The sequence below is a fragment of the Polistes dominula genome, unplaced genomic scaffold, assembly GCF_049000335.1.
Source record: "Polistes dominula isolate Pdom_NZ unplaced genomic scaffold, Pdom_raw_medaka contig_82, whole genome shotgun sequence".
Classification (NCBI taxonomy): domain Eukaryota; kingdom Metazoa; phylum Arthropoda; class Insecta; order Hymenoptera; family Vespidae; genus Polistes; species Polistes dominula.
This window is the reverse complement of record NW_028301046.1, coordinates 5,011,824-5,031,028: the sequence shown is the minus strand read 5'-3', so window position 1 is coordinate 5,031,028 and position 19,205 is coordinate 5,011,824. Positions and strand designations below refer to the sequence as shown.

Genomic DNA, 19,205 nt, shown 5'->3' with positions numbered 1-19,205 from the left:
CATGTAATTGTCCCTTTAGTATTTAAAAAAAAACAAAAACCTAATATATTAATTAAAGATAAATATATCTTGGATATCTTTATTATTATTATTATTATTATTATTATTATTATTATTATTATTATTATTATTATTATATAGAAAAAGTATGAAAATTAAATATTATAGTATATCGTGTCAAAATTTCCGTTATGAAACGAGGAAGAAGAAACCGGTGCGTAAGTTAGAGAGAGAGGGAGAGAGAGAGAGAGAGAGATATCGTAAGTAAGTTCTAGATCAGGAGAACCCTGACACACATTCCTGTAGTTCGCTGAACGCATTTCCCTGCGAATGAAAACGAAACGGCAAGGCGCGTTCCGCTCGAAGATAACGACTTCGATGAATGAACGATGCACACAGCGTTATATACCGAAACAAAAGGGAAACTACAACATCGTCCGACTTATGGAACCAGTCTGACTCGTTTATTTCAACCCCCCTATTCACCAGCCTGTTCTTATTCCTATTTCATCAATAATATCGATCTTTATATAGTAAATTATATTTCTCACGTTTATGTGATTTCCTGGACAAAATTTCAGAACATCTTTTTTTGTTGTTGTAATAAAAAATACAATTCTCGGTAAAACGAGATTTTGTGGTACCATAAAAAAGAAAAGGAACGATCGATTATGGTCAGTTTTGTTGTATGTTAGTACGTCTGTGGTAGGTAGTAACTGATCATAGTTAAATTACAATTATGTAGGAATTCCGTAAGAACAATTCAGTAACGATCGATCAAGCCAAAAGTTGAGTGCACGTAACGAGCTCTGTCGTAAAATAAGCAAGTTTATTACAGGCGGCACATAGTGATGCAATCCTGAAGCCTTTGTTCGTAATTAGAAGTAATTAGGCTGCATCCTAAGAGTAACATGAGGTGCAAGCATATAATTACCGGCAAAAAGGCGCCTAGTGATGCTCAAGTTTAATAAACCATCTTATTTTTTCTTCTTCTTCTACTTCTTTATTCTTTCATTTTTTTTTTTTTTTAATTATTTATCTTCATAATAAACAAACGCACACAACCCCTTACCATATCTCACAATCTGCATTCCTTCTTCCACGTGGAGAAGAAAAAAGACATTGATGGAAATAACGAGAGACAGCTTCGTAATTTTATTTCAACGTTAATAAATAATAGAAATATTTAATTATTGTTAAATAAATGAAACAGAAGAAAAAAAAGAGGAAGTTTAATTGGAAATATTTACTTTTTAATAGGTAATGCAAGGAACGTTTGTATTCTTTGTATAAGACAACTTTTTTATAGTTGAAACACAAAGATAGTAGGTTTGAATTGTGTTATGGTTGACGATTAACATTACCGGTAGTTTCCAAGTAGGTTACCACTGCGTCGAGATAAACGACCACTGATCAAGTCCACTAGCCATTCCTTGACCTAGACGACACGACATTAACCCAAACCGACCTACTCTCTTCCTCCGGTTCGTCCACCCAGTTCGTTACTCCGTTCGACATAAGTACAAGTACACAAAATTATACGTAATGTCTCTCTTATAGTGAGATATTAACTTTTAGATAAATGAATACAATTATGACATTAAAAAAGAAAATGAAATTTAAATATTATCTTCGAAATTATCTTTCGTTTTTATTTTCTTTTTTTTTACTCTCCTTAAGATGTACATTCATTTTCTTTGTCTTTTTTTTTTTGCTTTCTTTTAATTAAACGTTATTAAATTGTTCGCATTATTATTTGTTAAATAAAATTACGTAATAATTCTTTCCAATTTATTTTCTTATTGTATAATCATTCGCAATTAGAGTATTCGACGGTAAGAATAAGAAAAAAGAAAAAAAAATAACAAAAAGCTGCAAATGAATTTTGTTAAATTCGTTACGAATAATAATGATCATTATAATAGTAATGACGAACAATCGAATAGTCAGAGCTTAATTTGTAATTCATGGAAAAAAGATATACAACGAATCATTCGTTTTTATTAAAAACTTTCATCGTCTCGTCGACCATCCAACGTTGTCTTATCGAGAAAGTACCTTGGCTAACGACTTTGCCAAAGTGCCACTAATTAGGATTATAAAGTTCTCCTCGATTTGCTTTAGGGCACCTTAACAAATCTATACTTTTTCCAACGTAAAACGTTTCGTATTTCATGGAACTCGTTTATACACCTGCGATCATGCGATCGTGCATGATCGTGCTTTATTAAATCGAGCGTGAAATCTATTCATGTGTGAGATTTTCTAGTTAATCTTAAAGAAAAAAAATGAACCAAAATGCACACACCGATTTAACTTTACCTTGTACTTTTCCCTAACCCCCACCACCCATATCTCCTCCTTCTCATTCTTCTCTGTCTCTCTATCTTTTTAATTTTTCTTTCCTTTAATAGAAACAGACTTAATATTCATTCACCGTTACGTTTACCGAACGTAACCGACCAAAGTAATAAGCGAATGTAATGACTTTGAAAGGATCTAATCGGTTTAATCCTGCTTGGATTACCTTAATCATATATTGAAATAACGTGAACTGGAATCCATTTATCTTGGTGAATAAGAAAAAAAATGTTTATTTAATCGAATTGAAACAAGAATGAAAAAAGAAATGAAAAGATGACTTTGTTATTCTACCTTCCCTTCCCCATCCCCTCACCCTGTAAAAATAAAGTTTTCTCCTCATTTAGTAGTTCAATTTCTAATATTTTAAATGTTAACTTATTAACCTAACGTTTAACCTTCGAAAACCTGTCGTATACAAGACCGAGAACCTAGTGGGATAAGAAAAGGGTGCGAGTATATAATTCGTGCGAAATGTCAAAAGCGTAGAACACGACAAGAGAGTGTGGGGCTCTTTATGGGCCTGCCCTTCATTCCTTCCCTTTCTACTCTTTCCATTGACCTTCCACCATCCTCTCCTGTTTCTACCTCGACGAGCATTCAGGATAATTTCCAAGGCAACTTTTAAAACGGCTTCGACAAAATAAATATCCGTCAGTCCTCAAATCCCATGCGGTTTTAAGCACGTTCTTCGTGGTATACGATGCTGGATTGTTAAACGAACCTCCTCTTGTGCAGGTCAACGGATCTAATTTTCGTAATGTTGAAACGTTAAACGGAACAGATCGAATTTTAATCCACTTAACATTAATCTGCATACATTCGTTTATTTTCAATGGGCAAGCTTTAAAAGAAAAATAGGAAAAAATAAAAGACAGAGTTAAAAGAATAATTTCGAATTCAAATGGTCTATCGATTTCTTTTCAACGCAAAACATCCCCTCAAACTAGTATTGTAATCAATTAGTAAATTATAAGCGTATATTAATGATTCCTCAAGTCATTTATTTTTGATTACATAATTACCGAACCTATCGACCAGTGTTTGTATCGATTATAAATTTTATTTAATTTTAAATCGAACTTAAATAAATAACAAGCCAACAATAGAAATGAAAAATATCGGTAAGTAAAATGAAGTAATGACAAATAAACTTAAATGCTGGAGGTTCATTTTTGTAAATTAAAAACCTTTAACCGGTTGTAATACATATATATATTAAATGTTCTTCCTGTTTCTCTTAACCGCTACTATTAGCAATTATTCAAAAAGATCGGCAAATATAGCACACGTGTTTAGGTTGAAGTAGAGAGGATGGGGTGGGATAAGAAAGATACGTTCGTTCTTCGGTGAAGTTTAGTGAAGTTTGCAGGAGGAAGGCGCGACAGGAAGGGTAGGAAGGAAGTTTTCTATCGATCCGATGCCGGTATTTTGAGGTCAGGGCGCTGCGCCAGCACTGCGGCTACCGGCCACCATCGAAACCATCCTCCTCGTCTACTACGTCGACGTCGAAGTCGTCCTCCTAAACGACGGACACCCGATAAACTCCCTTACGTCTTTCCCTATTCCTCCCTACCCCACCCCGCCATTCCTTTTCAACCCCTATTACTTCATCACTACTACCAACTATCAACCGCCGCCAATAAGAGTAACAGTAGCAAGAGCAAAAACAAAAGTAAGCAGGGCCTATGTTACCACTACTACCAACAATTCATGGGGTGGTGGTGGCATCTCGCGTGACGGTTCGCTGCATTTTAAAAAACATGGCGCACCGATCGCGCGACTGTAATCGTTCGACTTCTTTTCTCGGTTAGCCGCATTGCGGACTCGAATATACTCCTCCTATACATTGAAAGAACATTTTACTTCTTTCATTCCTTCCTTCCTTCATTTCTTTCCTTTTTTTCCTTTCTTTCCTTTCTTTCTTTCCTTTTTTCATCTTTTTCTTACGTTTACGAAGATCTACTACTGCTCTTCTTTCCTTTCGAAACTTACTTCACTTATTTTTCTTTTTCTTTTTCTTCTTTTTTCACACTACAAACTTTACGTCCTTCCTATCGTAAAAATCTGACCTTTTTTTTTTCTTTTCAACAAATCATCATATTATAAATTATCAAACTATACATATCGTTGAATGATCAAAAACTTTAACTAATTAATATATGAGGAGAAAGGTATGAGAGAAGAAGAAGAGAAATAGGTTTGAGAATTAATTTTAATTTTAAATTTAAATATAAGATTTGATATAAGCCGAAGAACGAAAATCTAGTCTAGTCAGCTAATACGGGAAAATCAAATCGATATTCTTTTTCTTTCTTGTTCAAACACCGATGCACTTTTCGTAGCAAGGTCGCGAAGACTTCTTCAAGGATCAACGACCTTTCTCTTTCTCTTTCTCTCTCTCTTCGATTTCTCACGGTCCCCAGTTGCCATCCTTTCCTCTTCCAACTCTCTTTCTTTCTTTCTTTATTTCTTTCTCTCTATCATCAACGTACGGAGGAGTAGCACGTGCAAAACGAACGTAATTCATTTCTCCTTTCTCCTTTCTACGGTATTGCTGTTATAATACCTTCGAGAGAAGAAATTTACTCCCCCCCCCCCAGATACCCACTTGCCTGTGCATCTATCTACTTCCATCTATTTTATAATGTCTACAATTCGATTCGGAATTATCAAATACGTGTTGTCATTGAATATAGATAATTAAACGAATTGCAAATAAACATTTTCATATTCATTCGTTAAATTTTTATTTCCTCCTAACAAAAAGACAAACTATAAAGATAAATAAATTAAATTATACGATTTTACAAGGATCAGGTTACGAAGTAATTGATAAATTATACATTACACTTATCCCAATAGTATGTAGAGCACAAACAAGTAATAATGTAATTTCAAAATAATTTTGGCTTTCGTCATTTCCTTAAAAATTGCATTTGAAATAAAAGCAAAATAATCCTATTACAATAATATTAAATTAATCTTAAAATTGTCTTATTTTATATAAACGTAAATACAATGTAAATAGCCTTATATTAACCAAATATACTAAGAATTTAGAACCGTATATGCAAATTATTAATACTGAATAACAAAAATCATCGTTGACAGTACAAATATTCGTGGAAATTGCTACAACATGCGTTTTAAAATAAAAAAAAAATTATAAAGAAACACTATAGAAAAAATGGAACCAATCGAAAATGTAACGATGGAAAAGAAAAGAAATTAATAATAAAAGACAACAACTAAAACAAAAAAAAATTAAGAGACGGTACGGTTTGGTATATTACAAAACGCTCCTTGTATTAGCAGTTAGATTAAAGTAAAACGTATAAGGATAGAAAGGAACATATCCCATAACCTCCACCTTGGCTCGTCGTAAAGTTCGCCGGTGCAATAAGCGAACGATAAGTCTTTCGTCCTTGTTCCTTTCATAGATCGGCGCTTACACGCGCTCGCTCTCGCGCTCGTGCCCGCACTTATCTTACACACGTTTAACAGAGTAAACTCTTTTCACGTGTATATGCAGGGTTTACACACAGGGGCGTGGTATCGACACCTCGTAAAGCAACAGGGGGAAGTCGTTCTTTCTTCTTATTTTCTTACGGCTCGTGTGTGTCTACGCGGCCAGTAATAAAACGAGTATACTTTTCGTCGTGTACTTTTCCAGGACGCGTCCATTACGCGCCTGCAATTGGATAAAACTAAGGACAATACATAGAAAAATTATATCTTCTTATTTAACTACGATTATATATAATATTTATAATATGTAGATTTCTTTTTTATGCAGAATTTGATACTTTATCAGAATCCAAACGATGAAAAAAAGGAAAACAACGATGACTTTGATATTTCATTAAAAAAGTACATTAAAACAAAGTTTTGTTTATCATTATATTTGCCTCCTTATTCAGTTTAACTATGCGGGAGATATCTTTTGATACATTGTATATTCTACGAGTTATTTTGAAACGTCATGTTCCGTGAGTCATCCTGTATACGTAGGTATAAATACAAATATTTATGTTATATAATTTTATGTACAAATTTAAGTAATCTTTATATGGAACAAGTATAATAGTAAATTAAATACGTAATATATATATGAAAGATTACATCAAATATATATGTATATTTCTTATATAAATACGAGTATTCGTGTTATTTATATGTATATACTTAAATACACGGTATATCGAACAACTATATAATAATAAATAAGAACGAGTCAAGTATATTTAATTTATTTTAACATTTTTTGATTAATTTGATAAAATAAGCTATAAATCAAACATTTATAGATTTATTTACTTAAACCACTCTTTCGTAATTATTTAAATATACGGATAAGAGAGAAAAAGAAAGTGTATTTTATAAATATTAACTTGATATGTGTCAAAGTAGATTACATTGATAAAATAGAAAATTAATTAACAATTTCTCTATCAATTGAAATTTTTTAATCCACGGAAATCCAAGTAAATTCGACTTGCTTGTATTTTTTCGTTCCCATGATAAAGTTGGTGAAGAAAGATACCAACGTTAGAAAAGAAAAAAAAGGGAAACGAAGGAGTGTCGTCGTCCATGGTGTTTCGAGCATACTCGTTTCAGCTCGTGTTTAACGTAGAAACTTTTGGACGTGTCAGGAAAGCCGAACAAAGAGACAGAGAGAGAGAGAGAGAGAAAGAGAGAGAGAGAGTGAGAGAAAAAAAGAGAAAAAGAAAGAGAAAGAGAGAATGGAGAGACGCGTTCCGGTGGTCGTTCCTATCAGCTGGCTCTTCAAGGCTGACGGGACAAGTGGGCGTCACGCATGGCAGATTTTTCGTCGCGAAATCGAATCGTCTGGGTGACCATTTTTTTACTTTTATTATTTTTTTTTTCCATTCGTTCAAACGCGTCTAAATGAATGCATACTCCCATACTCGTTTCCGACTAGTATGTGTGTATGTGTGTGTAATCAAGAAACGAGCAATGTGAGTTTTTCCTGTGGTTTATTTTTCTTTTTCTTTCTTTTTATGGATGCTATCGATGAGCTATAAATGTTCTTCGACGTTAAATGCCACTTCGAGTATAGTAAAGTATACCTACCAATAGTATTTACATATAAGTATATAAATGAGTGTGTACGTGTGTATGCGTGTGTAAAGCAACCCTTAGCGAATCACGATTTATACGATTTACCGAGACCGCTTCTGATCGATGGCAAAGGGATTGCCGGCACGTAGGCGGTTCACCACGTAACGTAGGATGTATAGTCACGTGTTCGATTTAAACGGTTAGCCGAGAAACTAACGTGTGTGAGAGCAAAACGTGTGTGCCCTATAGAAAGACGTGGACTACGAAGAACGGGAGTAAGAGAAAAACTTTACGTGGAATATACGTGGACATGAATGACCGCAATGCCATATGACTACTATTTCTTTCTTTCTTTCTTACCTACCGTTCTCTTTCGATCGTATTACACACCTACTTTTCTCTATATTCGTAAATAGTAATAAGCATTTTCTTTCTATACATGTTTTTTTTTTATAAATATAACTAATATAATATATAACCTAAATACCTATGATATAATAACCGAGAACCTGTAAATTATGCAGAAATTTATTTACGTGTATACTGGATAAGGGATAAATGTTTCTTCGTATTTAAATGCTTAAATGGAACAATATATACATACATGGGTTTTTATAAATATATCTAATGTAATATATAACTGAAAATTTAAATACATATATGACACAATAGGGAATCTGTAAATTATGCAGAAATTTACTTATATGTATACCAAGACGGGGGGACAAATGTTTTTTCGTATTTATAAATGTTAAAGTTAAACAAATATTATTTATATTTTATATTAAGTCTTGTCCAAATGATTTATAACTATTTTGTGATCGATGTTTAGTTCTTATCGATATAACAACTACTAATATGCTTTAACCTGTTTAATTTTATCTATAACTTGATCGATTTATATTGCCAGATTTAATATTAGCAGAGTTATGCAATTCTGAAGCGCCATTTAATCGTGGAAATACGAAGAAACTATTTCCCCGAACCAATATACATAATTAATATATGTATATTGTATATTCTGTTGATTAATAGATAAATACGTGCACGTTCACACACATATAATCGTCTTGTGGAAGCACATTCATGAATTCGTTTCATTTTATTCTACCCCTCTTCTTCGTATGCCCTTCCTTTTTTACTCTTACCTGTTATTTTCCACGTAAGAAATATTTCGTGTTGGTTGCATCGGAACCGCGAAAGTCATTTGGTCATCTGCTTCTTTCTCCCCTTTTACCACACGAAGAGAGAGAGCAGATGTCGAATGTATTATCTACGAAATATAACGATCGTTTTCATGTCTGCTGCAACGTGACTCGCCTTTTTAGGAAAGGTTCTTTAACGATCGTACAAATTCGAAGGGTATGATAGGACAGTAGTATTATAGTTTTCTATCGAATGGCCTAGATATATATATATTTGGATTAGAATTTTTCTCTCATTTTATTTTGCTTAAATCTCGTTAACGTAATACTTTTAATTAACGTTCGAAGCTTAACAAAGTAACACGAATAAATCGGAATAGTAACTCGTTAGAAATGAAATAATTAAAAAAAGTTTACAGAAAACATTTTTCTTGTTTTAGGAAATGTTTGTTACGTTGCTATCCGACTACTATCAAATCTCCAAATAAAAAAAAAAAATCTTGATTAAGTTAGAAAATGACGATAAAGTAGTTCGTGCATCAAACGATAAGTACATATTTCTCTTTCGTCAGGATCACGTCGAAGGGAACAAAGGTAAAAGCAAAAGTTAGGATAAGCTTGGTAAGTACGGTGGTGCCTAGGCAAGCCGGTTCCGTTTTCGACGTCGGAAAAGCACGGTTAATAATATTCTCGTGACCCGAGGCTGCTTAGTCGGGAACCCTAGCGTTGTTTATCGATCCGTGAACCAAGTCACGCTAACCGGCCCTCCAACAACTCCAAGACTCTTTCCATGCCGAGGTTAATTCAAATCTCTTTTCTTTTTCTTTGTTTTTGGTTAGTCTTATCAAAACTTAAAAGCCGGTAGATAGGTAGGTAGGTAGGTAGGTAGGTAGGTAGATTGGTAAGAATCTACGACGTAAATACGTTACTCGTATAATTGGAACAAAATTACAACTATACTTTGCTTTCTAATCTAACAAAATACTAATAATAATAATAATAGATGTAGATTTCTTAAAAGTAATTACATTTAAACAAAATAAATTTTCAACTGGCCCTTTTCTGTTACGAAAGGATGTCCGAAGTACTTCGGAGATTACGTCTTATCGTAAAAAAAAAGATCCTAATTTCTCTCACGCACTTTCGTGGCTGAACAATTTTATATTCCTCCCTTATACGGATTGGTATCAAGAAACGTGTTTCGCGGTAAGGCCAACTGCGTGTGGTTACGAAGATCCTGCTTCCTCCTTCTCCTCCTCCTCCTCCCCATCCACCTCTTTTTCCTTCTCGTGCACGAAGGGTAGAAACTACGGAGTTATAGGGGTGCCGGGTAGAGGTGGGTCACGCGAAGAATGGGCGGAGATTCCAAAAATAGGACCATTACTGATAAGACCTAGCCCAGCCGAGTAGCATAGGTAGGTATATATCGCGAGTTAGGCGATGGCAGGTGATAAAGCGCGGCAAATGGGCTGAACTAAGGGGTTCAGAGAGGAAAGGAATAGAGAAAGATAAAAAGGAAAAAAGAAAAGGAGAGAGGAAAAGAACGAGGTATAGGACAAGAAAGTGACGATAATAGTGTGAAAGGCAATGCTTGCGATGCTTGCGAAACGGGCGAGGCAAAAGTTGCAAAGTCTCGACACAAACGAACGAAGAAGAACGATGAAAAATGGAATAAACCTGGAATAGGGGTGGAGGGGGTGGGAGGAGGGAGGGGAAGTGAGGTAGTTCCTGAACAACACGACGTTGCCAACTGTCCACACCTCGGTGCTTTCCTCTTTGATCGTCGACTTTTAATTGGATAGGACGACTCAATGTCATCGTCCGTTAAAACACTCTTTCCAATAATACGACTGCGAGTTTAATTAAACCCATGGGGATTAAATCTATTTCAATTAAACGATTAGTAATCGAATTCGATTTCTTTACGAATAAAATTGATAAATATTCAATTTTAAATTCTTATATATCAGAAGGTACTAGGTTAGGTAGTTAAAAAAACGTTCGCCAAAGTATTGAAGGAAAAGTGAAGGTGAACGTCATTTTTCATCGTAGAAGATGAAAATCTGCATTGATTTAATTCTATAAGAAATTATATTTATAAAAAAGAAAATAAATTCATGTCCGATATAACCGGGAAAGAGTTTAAAATACAATCCATTAGATTGGATTCAAATTTGACTAAAGTTTTAAGCAATAGACGATAGAAATAGTAAGACCAAGAGGAGGTAATGGAAGGTGAATAAGGAGAAGGAAGAGGTAGGTAGTGGGTGTTTTGGTCGTGGAAAGAGAGCGGGGGATCGATGCCGTAGATAGGAAAGAAAAAGAGAAGGGATGGAGAAACGACACAGGAAAGGTTTGAGTGGCGTTTCTACGAGGGAATCGCGTGACTACTCACGGATCAATAGTTTGCTCGTATACGTGGGTACACGAGCCGGCTTTCTAGAAGCGCGTGGCTTTGGGCGCTGGCGCTTCTGTCGACGAGGGTGAATTGACTAAGGGCAGCAAAACGATGAAGAGAAAAGGAAAAAAAAACAGGGGAATGAAAGAGGCCCAAAAAGAAAGTCCCCCTTCCATCTAATGTTCAATCGTTTTTTTTAAACCGAAGATTGTGGGCATTTTACACGTGTTTTCTATACTTTCTCTATACGCTTTATGCAATCTGCTCATTTTCTTATAATAATTCTTCCTCGATGACAGACTTTTATCAAATGACTTTTCTATATCAAGTAGATGACTATTAACATTTGTAGCATACGCTATTATTTATCGTTTATATTAATTATTATGATCGTGATAAATTGTGTGCTATTTATATAATTATTGTATTTACATTAATTTATATTTTTTATTAATTAATATACTACTTGTCTATTAAGAATTTAATTGTATATTTATAAATATAAAACTAATATTTTCTACAATTAAATAATATTATTCGTTTATTTTGATATAACTCGAAACAAGCATAATGATATTCAACTAGGCGAGCATACGTTGCTCGAAATTGGTAGGTTGTAATGACACGCCAACAGAGGCGGATTCACGATCTAGGAGATCTCTTTCCCAGACGCAAAAGCCCTGATTTTCCAGTCCGGTGCGAATCGTATTACGCTACCTACGTATTTATGTATTACGAAATGCGTTACGTCGACAAAAAAAAAATAAAAAAGAAAAGAAAAATACCTCTGATGCTAGCGTAAAATCTAAGAAATTTAATAGATACAAAAGATTTTATTCAAAGATGTAAAAAAGATTTTTAATGAATTATTATCAATTCTTATTACATTATAATCACCATAAAAAAAATCAAATGAAGGAATTTACATTTTGTTGGCTTTGATATATAACAACTTTGTTAGTACGTACTACTATTATCTATCTCCCCGAAGAAAATAGAACGAAATAAAACGTAAATGCTTCGGGAAAGCAAGTACATAAAATAAACGAAGCGGAAGAGAAAGAGAAAGAGAAAGAGAAAGATAAAGATAAAGAAAGAGAAAGATAGAACGAGAGTGTGGCGAGCGTAAACTATACATCGGCAGTAATGGCAGGCCGTATCGATCGAAACGAAATGTTCTTGGAAACGTGACAAGCTTCGAGCTGTTTTTGCTCGTCCATTTATCGGACGTGTGGCGTGCGTACGAGCTTATGAGCTCTCCGACCGTGTGCTTTTTTTTATTCTTTTTTTCTCTCTCTTTCTTGCTTTCTTTCTTTCATTCTTCCATCATTCCTTCTCCTTTTAATTGCACCCTTTTCCTCGTATACTTCAATCAAACCATCACTAATGTACACCAGTATGACGCACGTAGTCTTACGAGAATAATGTTAAAGGGTGTCGTATGTTATTCTTAAAAAAAAAAAAAAACAAGGAGACAGACCTTTCATTCGATTTATCATTTTATACTGTCTAAAACTAACACGTATAATATCTTATTAGAAAGGCGTGCAAAAAAAAGAAGTTTCTTCTTTGCTCGCAAAAGTATCTGACTTTTAGACTCACTTGTCTACAAGTTCTCTAACGATTATATGGGGTGTTCCCTTACTTCCTGCTACCTTTACGTAATACACGAATGAGTATAATACGATCGTTAAATATACTTTGACTATTCGATTCGTACAATTCTAACGTAATTTCATTAACTTTTGTTATCTATCTTTTATACTTTTTACGTAGATCATTTTATTGACTTTTTATTATTATTATTTTCGTTGTAAACTGTTCTAATTCGAATAAAAGTATATATGTATATATAATTTCTTTCTCTTTTTCCTAGTAAACTTAAGTTATCGTTAAATCGTTTTCTGTTTTCTTTTTTAATCTCTAACAACGAATAATATTCCTTATCAAGATCGATCTCACGTGTTAAAGCGATATAAAAATCGACAAACAAAATAAAACAGACTTATTGTATTTTCCGTTTCTTTGACGACGAAAGTATAAATAAAGAAATTATAATAGTTCGCTCTACTACAGAAGCATGTAGCATATATATATATATATATATATATATATATATATATATTCGTTGACGTGCGTTCGTGTTCGAGATGATTGATGATGAATCTTTTTATGACACTTTCTTAGGAAAACTATCGTTTCTCTATCGTCCCAGTAATAATCCTTATTTTCTTATTCCTTAGAAATGCATTTGCGTATAAGTAAAAAAACCACATTATATGTAATTTAATGTAAAATTATTAGATCAAACGTGTCGAATGAATCCTACGATAGATAAATGTTCCTTCGTTTTCCTTCATGAGAATAAACAAATAAAAAAAAAAGTAACTGTAATAAAAATCATATAAATAATAATTAAACATCGATTGAACGAATTTGTAGAAAGAGTTCTGACACGTGAAAATAAGTTCGTAGTGAATTATGTCAACTTAAATGATCCTACTATATAAGTATGTATAATAAATCTTTACAAGTTCAAACATCTTTTCGTTAAAGAACCCTCGCTTCGTTCTCTCTCTTTCCTATTTTCAATAAACTTTCGGATAGAACTTGGTAACATGACTTTCGAAGGCAAACTCGAAGATTTCCGCACGTAGCGATTATCAGGATATACTTTCCTAGACAGGTAAGGTAAGAAGAAGAAGATGAAGAAGTTCCACCTTTTAGGAAAGATCGTTGAAATGCGATAAAAGGGATGAGAAGTAAAGGAAAAAGAGGACGAGACCGAAAGTTCTCACGAAACATGTTTTCTCGAGATCTGTCAAAATACGTGACCCTCGGAGTTATACTGACTTGATTGGGTACATTTTATCTTTTTCTCTTTCTTTCTTTATTTCTTTTATTTTATTTTCAAAAGCTCGGAAACATTCTGAAGAATCTGAAGAGTCAACACAGGTCTCTTTCTTGTGTCACGCACACACGAAGCCATTCTCCACCGGAATCCGATCTTTCCAGCATCGTAATATAACACTGATGAATATATTATTAAAAGACACTACCCCAAACAAAATGTTCCCTATAGGATAATAAGAAATGTAAAGAAACGCGTACAGGGGAATCATTATTTTTTCTCACTTGACGATTCTTCTAACTTCGTATAATTGACGATAGTAGCGTCAAAATTATGTATTTTCCTACCTACCAACCAACCAACCAACCAACCAACAAACCAACACGAATCTCTAAAGCTATAGAAGCAGGACGAGAAGAAAGAGATATATGAACGATGAAAAGGGAAAGAGAATGAAAGAGAAAAAGAGATACGACGGTAAGAGGATAATATGTATGTATATATATATAAAAAGAGATGGACGAACAAACCGGAAGTACGGCCGCGTGGTCTCGTAGTTCATTCAAGCTCCGCTTCCAGGTTCGTTTTATATATGCTCAGCACATATGTTTCTCGCACACGCGAAACAGCCTCCAATCCCGTTTCCACATTTCCCTCTCTCTCTCCCCCTCTCTCTTTCTCCTTCTCTCTCTGTTTCTCTCTGTCTTACTCGTGGATCTTTCGTTTACTCACTCTATCGTTCCTTTAGTCTATCTTTGCCGTTTCTTCTTCGTTCTCCTGACTCGAACAATGGAACGACGATGCCATAATACACGCCAGAGGGTGATTAATAATTCCAGGTGCAACGATGAGCAGAGCCAGCCACGAAATCCGAAACATTTCCGACTTGGTGCAATACATTGGTGGTGGGTACCTGCTGCTGCAGTTGCTGTTGTTATTTTTGTTGTTGTTGTTATTCCTGTTGCTTCGATGCTTTGATGCGTATCGTTTGCTAACTGTCAACGATTTACCTTTCCTCTTTTTAATCATTCGTGATATGTAATATACCTTCATAACGATTTGTTACAAACTACTATATACTTTTCTCAAATGCAATTCATATTTATCGTTACAAAATGTACATTTGTTAGGTGTGGAAAATTAATTCGCGATACTTTGTTAAAAATAAATATACGAATACTTGACATCTTGCTTATTAATAATTAATATTTTTGATTAGTTGTCAAATGTTTCATAATTGTAAGTGGTAGTAATACTTAAACGATAGAAAATGGTCATCGATTATTATTATATTACTATTTACTATTATTATATTACTATTACTATTTATAGTCAAGTCGGGATTATAAATAATTTTATTAAACTATCTTAAGACATCGATATAACATATAATAAAATCTTTATTGCAAGTATTGTTTATTATTGTTTCGTTTATTAAGATAAATAAAATAATCATCATGAATTCTTAACAAATGTTAGGAGTACCATTTAAAATATTGAAATTAATGTAACATAACAAAATAATTATCCATTGTTATTTCATTAATTGATCATAACAAATGAGGGAAAGAATCTATCGTTAATACTATTTAAAAAATAAAACACGGAAATTACTGGGCATACCTGGATATGACGCGTGCAAAAGAATTATTTTTAATTAGTCGTAATACGTAGTAGCATTTACGAATGAACATTTCGAGAGAGCTCGGTCACGCCCCTGAAGAGAAGAATCGTAAATTTACGGTTGGCGAGTCATGAGACGGAAACGAGGGAGCATCAGGTGTTGGTGGACCCACCTGCTCCCGCGCTCTTTCTTTCCTGCTTATTCTCATTCTCTCTCTCTCTCTCTCTCTCTCTCTCTCTCTCTCTCGATACTGTTCTCTTTTTTCCTATCTTTGTTTCTCTTTAACAATTATGTACAACACACGAATAATTATTTTTATTTTATTCTTTTACGAATTACCACATAATTTGATTGAAGATTACAAAATTATAATAATGCACGTCATTCGAATCGAATGATTTCAAACCAATTCAATAATTTTTTTCATTAATGTTAATAATAATAATAGCAGTAGTAGTAATAATAATAATAATAATAAGGGGAAAACTGGACTGATAAAAAAAAATATAAACATTGTATAGGAAAACAGATCTGTTGAGGAGAGATAACGACGTACCATTTACGAAAGGGTTTGAAAAAAAAAATTCGTAAACGAAAGCATCGATTTTAGCTCTTGGAAATGTAAAGAGTCGAGCCGTTATTACCTATAATGTCATCTTTTTCGATAATGCATTTCAGGATACCGATATAATCCTTCGTGATCTAGGATATCTCATCGTTTGCGTCGAATATCGTGATTTAACGTTGAAGAAAAATTTGTCATAAATTATGATGCTCTTTTTGTTTTTTTTTCTTTTTTTATTATCATAAATATCGTTGGAAAAATGTGATCAGTAAATTTAATTAAATTAACTTCTTAAAAATGATTATTAAATTGTTCGCTATACTATTATTGATTAATTATATTTCATAATCTTACATAATCTTACGCGAGAAGAAAAAAGGACACCAATCAGAGTACAGAAAGTTTCCCGTAATATGAAAGGGAATAATAATTTGTTTAAAAAATCTATATATAGAAGTACGATAACCGGACGTTTGGAAAGTAACATGTGCCTGCTAGGTGATCGTATTCTATCCAAGATCAAATGGAAAATGAAATGAAAGGCAATTTCACGATCAAGTCGGAAAAAGGGGAATCCTGGATAGTCGGTCGATCTGTGAATAGAAACGCTATTTCACACCCCCTGCATGGTTGAATGCACGAGGATCGTTCGTCTGCCATCGTTTACTACGTTCAACGAGTAAAAAAGAAAAAGAAAAGAAAAAACGAGAGAAGAAAATAAAAATACTAAAAATAAAATTCTTTTAACGCTAATTATACGTTTGTTCTAGAAAAAACATTTGATTTATTTTCTTGAATTTAATGCTTTAATTTTAATTGACTTTATTTTAACGAACAACAACGCTTTAAAATGAGATAACGTTAAATGCAAAAATTATCGTGTTCATTTACTTAATATTGTTGAGTTGATAAAAAAAAAAAAGAATAAAAAATAAAATGGAACGGATTAAACGAACGTTATGAAATTGAAAACAAGAAAAATGGGATTTGATTTTTTTCGAACGATAGTAGAAAGGACTTTCTTTCACAGGTATCCAAACTCTAGGATGAAACTCTCAATAGAGCTCTCACTTCCTTCTCTTTCTCTCTTTCTCTCTCTCTCTCTCTCTCTCTCTCTTTTTTACTGATCGTCGATTCAAATTACTCCGTGAACGGATAGCAGTAGCCTAGTTACACTCAGTCGAGTGCCGCTTTCGATTTCCGGATACTTCCTGGACGGTAACCGATACAAACCTCGCCTTTAATTACCTTCGAACATCTTCCTCGAGAACTTATTTTTTGTGTGGTTGCTTTTCTTTTTTTTCTTTTAACCCTACAATACCTTTCTCGAGAAATATCGAAAAAATAATTTCAAACTTTTTCTATAAGACGGGGGAAGAAAAGATAAAATAAATTCTTCTTAGTGTTGAATTAATCGAATTCTCAATGTAAGAAATATCGGTTTTCCTTTACTTTATTCTACCAGTGTCGAAAGAAAATCGATTCATTCCGGTAATCGTTTAATATAATTTAAGTATAATATATCGCTAACTTTCGATTAAATTAACTGGTGCCTGCCTGCCTGCTTGCGTAGTTACCACGAAACTAAAAAAGAATAAAAAAAGAAATAAGTGCAGAAAAAACACGAACTAAAATCGATTTCATTTCTTATTCTTTCCTCAATGATAATAAACCCTCTCTCTCTCTCTCTCTCTCTCTCTCTCTCTCTCTCTCTCTCTCTCTCTCTTTATCTATCTATGTATATACAAATAACCGTATCTGAATTCTGGACGGAAAGGCAAGCGATAAAATGAATTTTCCCGTTCGTGACATTAGAACGACACGAGAGTCAGCGAATAATTGTCGGCCATTTTCGACTCTGCAGTATAATTTGTTCGACCCTGTTATTTGGTTATTCGTTCTTATGGCTTACTCAGATCACGAATAGAATCGATTATTAATTCGACGTTTTCTTCGTAGAAAATGTCACGAAAATCGAATTGTAGAAGGGGAGGGTGGGAGCGGACTAACAAAGAGGAATAAGATTGTGAAGAATGAATTAACGATTTTGAACCCCTTAAGCAGCATGGATTTAAAAAAAAACGGCAAAAAAAAAATCTTTTTTTTTTTGCATAAAAACATAGTAATGAACATTGTTTTGACAAAAAAAATTAAAAAAATATAGAAATAATCAGTATTTTTATGTTAATTTTGGATTTTGTTCTACATTGCAGAGAAGAGCCGAATATTGCAATGTTACACGTACATCGACTTTTTAATCTCTCTTTTCGAATTACTATTTCGGAAAAAACATTTTTCGAAAAAATGATTCTTCTTTTCCTTTGCTTTCACATTCTTATTTTCAATTTTCTATTATATTTGAGTGTAAAAAATCATAGAAATATAAAATAATAGGCCGCTCGAGTTAACTCGAGCGCGCGGAAATCGGCCGGTTTAGGGAGCTCGAGTTAACTCGAGCATGCTGCTTAAGGGGTTAATATTCAAATCGAACGTTTACGAGAGAGAATCAAATCGTTTGGAAAATTAAAAGTAATATATTCCAAAAAGGCAAGTTTGCTTGGTTAAGTTACTATGCTACGTAAGCCACGTTTTAAATAATTCATTTCGCAGGTAATTGCATCGCAAACGTTTTATTACCCTAGCTCGTTTATCTACGATCTAGTAAGCTTTATCGAAATCTCTATATCATTTATTAAACGCCAACGTTTCAATGAGGTATAACGAAAATAACGTACAGATCTATAATGAGTCATAGGAATATTGTTAAACATTGTCAATTTAATACAATCGATATATTTGTTTGTAATACGATATTACCGAGAAACATATTTTAAGATTATTAAACATTTCAATATATTTTTACACAAAAGATAACAATTATTTATTTCATCAAAATTCTAAGGATAGAAAAAAAAGATGCCAATCAAGTACTATTTATAAGAAAAAAATTTATTATATATTTTTATTATTACGATAGTAATTTTATTAAAAATTCTGCGTGTGAGAATTTAAAAGCTTAACATTATAATAAGAAAATAATTAATTATTTAAATTTATAGCGAAAACCGGTAGAAATAATTTTATGACTTATTGTACTTTAAACAAACTTTCATTATTTTCGCACCTACTAATCACATAATTCCGTGAGCGTTTTGAACGTGAATGTTAGCAAGCTA

At 33.3% G+C, this 19,205-nt stretch overlaps 1 protein-coding gene across 1 annotated transcript in view; it reads right to left on the bottom strand.

Annotated features, from left to right (window-relative positions):
* LOC149031649 (uncharacterized) overlaps positions 1-19,205 on the bottom strand; it is a 51,004-nt gene that overhangs the window by 13,651 nt on the left and 18,148 nt on the right. The gene's annotated exons all lie outside the window — the stretch shown is intronic.